Source organism: Octodon degus, unplaced genomic scaffold (assembly GCF_000260255.1).
Source record: "Octodon degus isolate 3935 unplaced genomic scaffold, OctDeg1.0 scaffold00068, whole genome shotgun sequence".
Classification (NCBI taxonomy): Eukaryota; Metazoa; Chordata; class Mammalia; order Rodentia; family Octodontidae; genus Octodon; species Octodon degus.
In genome coordinates, this window is record NW_004524644.1 from 9,271,307 (window position 1) to 9,275,689 (window position 4,383).

The following is a 4,383-nucleotide window of genomic DNA, read 5'->3' on the forward strand; positions in this document are numbered from 1 at the left end:
AAAAACCAAAGATGAATAAAATATCAGTAGAATAAAACTCAGGATAAATTTTTTCTAATATTTGTTCTTTCTAATATGTGTTTTTCTAGGTAAATAAAATAAATTTATAGGAAAATAAATTACATCTCCAAGACAGAAGTAAGATTGTTCTTATAATTATCATTATTGTAGTCATTTAAGGTCTCTTTAAAAATACGTAAGTGTAAAGACAAGTTTCAAGAAAAAGATATGTTAAATTCTTTCAAATTCAGAGAAAGAGTAAGCATTTAGAATATTCTTAATATACAGTCTAGCCAAAAAACTTCTGAGAAAGTTAATTACCTTGTAAGCTCACCCATGAATGAAAATAGAAAATCTTAACTTAATGATAAACAATTCAAATTTTAATGCATAAAATATTTTAGAGAGGAAGAAAATATATTTTTCTTGGCAACTTGAAATTCCTGGATGATGGTAGATTTGAAGTGCCTAGAAGGACTAGGCCCAGAGAAGAGGACATTCTAGTGGCAAGATTGGAGTACAGTATTCTCAGGTAAATGTTTGTTAAAAAAAATGGTAATAAATGAAAAAAAAAAGAGAAAAGAAAAAAATGTCACAGGACTGTCCTGCTAAATTGGTGCACATTGTTAGATTTCTAAATTTCTGTTTAAAATATGCAATTGTTCATGCATATTATTTAAATACTTTTTTAAAATTTTTGTCTCCATATTCTGACTTAAAAGTAAACATGTCAATACTAGATGGAAAATACCTGTTCCATGTTATGCCTAAGATGTTTGACATTCAGATAGATAGCGAGGTTAAACCCATGGATAACCCACTACCATTATGGACTACTGCACTATATTTTATTATTTTGCTGAATTAACACACCTACAGTATTTAAATGGCAATGGAATACCTATCTTTAACAAAACTAAATGAAAAAGGGGAATACAAAGGAAGGACCATTTTGTATTTGTATATACAAAATAGTTAAGATAGAAATACAGCTACTTTCTCTTAATTCATTGGGAAGAAAGATTTGTACTAACAGTTTCTGGACAGGATATCATGTCTACATCTTGCACTATTAATAACCACTAAGAAGATAAAAAATTATGCAATGTATTAATTGTTGAAACTGTCCTAATCACTTTTGAAACTGTCTCAGTGCTATGTGTTTCTCAATAAAAGTAATTGTAAAAAAGATTGGATTATAGAACAATAGGAATAAAAGTTCAACATCCTTGATGATATTTTTGCTATTAACAATCAACCTGGTGGGAGAGTGGACTTTGAATTGTTTTCTGATGTGTACTCCAAAAAAAAAGGGAAAACTTTCATTGTCTTTGTATGGGAGTAAAAGGGACAAGGGAGTTACCCCAGAAGCCATCATAGTGTAGGAGTCATCCTTTTTCACAGATTTGTTTAAGGTGTTATGATTTAGTGTTGTATATTCAGTGAATTAAGTGGATGGTAAGAGAGTATTATGGAGGATTTTTTGAATATGAGAGTTTTGCTTTTAAACACATTGAAGAATTTCTTCTGTCAATGGCCAACTTGGGGGGAAAGATACAAAGGGATCACAGTTCTTCATAACAATGAAACCAACTCTTCATTTAGATGGTCTTATGGTTTGTGTCTAGTTGTCCACTCAAAGCCTCAAGCAGTCATGGGGCAGACTTCTAGAGTTTGTAACTAACTCATGATCCACTGGGATTATAGGTGTGAGTGCTGCTGGGATTATGGGCATGAGTACTGCGCCCAGTCTGGGGTGGATAGCCTGAATATAACTTAAGGGAGACATGCTCTCTGTAGCCACTGTTGCTGTTACTCTTCCGTTTTGCTCTATTCTGTCTCCATGAAAGGTTGCATCCTGCCATGTGCCACTGTGCCTTGAAGCCAGCTCAATATGAACTGAAACCTCCAGTAACTGTGAGGCTAATAATCCTTTCCTTCCTTCATGTTGAGTACTGGCTATTTTTCCCAGAAATGAGAGAAAAATAACAAGACAGATAGGCATCATGTTGTATATGGATATGGGATCTCTGGTCAAGAAACAGTGAAAAAGATAGAAAACTATAAAACAGACACAGCTAGTAAAACCATTTGTTGAGTTATAGAATACTCAGTGGTGGGGAGCTGATCCAAAAATCTCAAGTTAAAAAGGAAAGAAGAAAAAAGAAATAAGTCATCCTCCTCTTCCTACTTGTTATCCAGTGGTTCACATTGCTCCAGTGGTTCTCAGTCTTCTGATTCAGAGACTGCTTCTGAGGAGAAATAAAAAAATAAGTAAGTAAGTAAATAAATAAATAAATAAATAAATAGAAACAGAAAAAAATTCCTGAAAATCTTGAAGCACAGCTACCGTCCATCCAGAAGACATTCCTCCTATACCAGAAAATAGATTCCTCATGAGAAAAAGTCCTCCTAAAGCTGATGATGAGGAACAGAAAAACAAAGAGAGGAAGAGAGAGAGAGAGAGAGAGAGAGAGAGAGAGAGAGAGAGAGAGAGAGAGAGAGAGAGAGAGAGAGTAATACACCTAACTTTCAGCCTGTTTCATTACCAGAGATGACTCTTAGCTACTAGGTCTGGCAAGAAAATTTTTTAAAAAGGCCAAAGCGTTATTGAACTCTATCCATACCCGCATCAAGGGATCATTTCAGATGCAGTGAGAATTCTCTGAATTGGAGACAAGAGATACAGAGAACTCAACCAATGAGAAGATCAAGCAAGTAAAGATGGATCAAGGGGATACCAATGAATTGAGTGAAATGAAAGTAAATCAAAGGAACCCAGTTAGAGTAAATGAGGAAAAAAAAACTGATCACAGACATGTATTTGAAAGTCCAAACAATAAAAAGTGAAAAGGAAAAGAAAGCAAATAAACATAAATCTGACAGCAAAGAGAAAGAAATCATTAGAAATTCAGAAAAAGAAAATAAATATAACAAAAACAAAGTGAGGAAAAGGGCCAAATATAAAAGTAGTAATAAAGGCTGGCCAGATAGCTCATTGGATATAGTATCTGATTAGGCAGGCTCAGTGACCTGGTTTGATCTCCATCCAGAGTGCCATGCCAGCCCCGCCCCCTGGACACACTGAGACAGTGACTGCGACTGGGTGTGGTGGTGAGTGCCTGTGATCCCAGCTCTTGGGAGGCTGTACAGAGGAGAATCACTATGAATCAAGTCTACATATTGACACTCTGTAGACCCTGTACTAAATATGTAAAAAATAATAATAATAAATAAAAGTAGTAGTAAGAGCAATTTAAGAGATTCAAATCACAATAGAGGCAACGACATAATATTAAGGTCGAGTGAACAAAGGCATCATGAAAATGTGAAAAAAAAAAAGAAAGAAAAGAAATGCAACCTGATTCTAAAAGAAAACATCAAGAAAGTAGTACAAGTAAAGAGAAATCTAAGTAACTAGAATCAAAAAGTAATGAGCATGATCATAACAAGAGTAAACAAAAGGATAAACATGAACAGTCCTGGAGTAGACAACGTGATGTAACTAAAGGTAAACACAGTTACAAGAATAGAACAAGAGAATGGAGCAGAACAAGAGGGACTGGAGCAGAACACTGTGACCCAGAAACCATGACAGAGTTCTCAGCAGAAGAAAGGAGTAACATAGGCACAGAGAGGAGTTGAGAGGAGTACAGGAGAAGGGAAGACCAGGAAGCTGAGAAAGAAGAGGGATGCCAGGACCATTGAGAAATAAAGATGGGAGAAGGAAGAGAAGGAAGACTAGCAGCAAGAGAAGGAGAAGCAGGTGGAAGAGAAAGAGGAGGAGGAATAAGAAGGAGCAGGAGGAGAAAGGGGAGAAGGAAGAGGAGCAAGAAAGAGAGATTCTTGGGGCTCAGAGAGAAGAAAGTAAAAGCACAAACAAGAAAAAATAAAATAAGAGCTCAAACAGAAAACTGAGAGTAATAAATGAATGTGTTCTAAAAATCATAATAGCTCAAATAGTATCATGGAAAGAAAGGGTGATAGACATCAAAGTCTGTATTCAAAAATAATGCAAAGCAGCCAAAAGAGTGAAAAGTCCTCCACATCAAAAAATAAGGAGGATGAGAAGACCAGATTCTCAGTGGAAAACAAAAATCAAAAATGAAAGGCTCAAGTAAATGACTATGTAAACAATAGAAACAAAATAATTGATCATGAATCAAGACCTGGGACAGATGAAAGAAATGGATGAGTGAATTCTGTAAATTTATTTCCTTTCTATCTCAAAATTTAAGTTTTAGAGACTTGACTAAGGGCCCACCAAATAGCTCAGTAGATTGAGCACCCACAACCAGGTACAGGGGCTAGAGGGTTCTATCCGGGAGCCTGTGCACCCACAGGGTGTGCTGAGACACTGATTGAGACTGAGTGTGGTGGTGC

General features: G+C 35.7%; 1 pseudogene; it reads left to right on the plus strand.

The window, feature by feature from the left end:
• The window catches only part of LOC101592946, a 32,243-nt pseudogene that overhangs the window by 26,405 nt on the left and 1,455 nt on the right, over positions 1-4,383 (plus strand).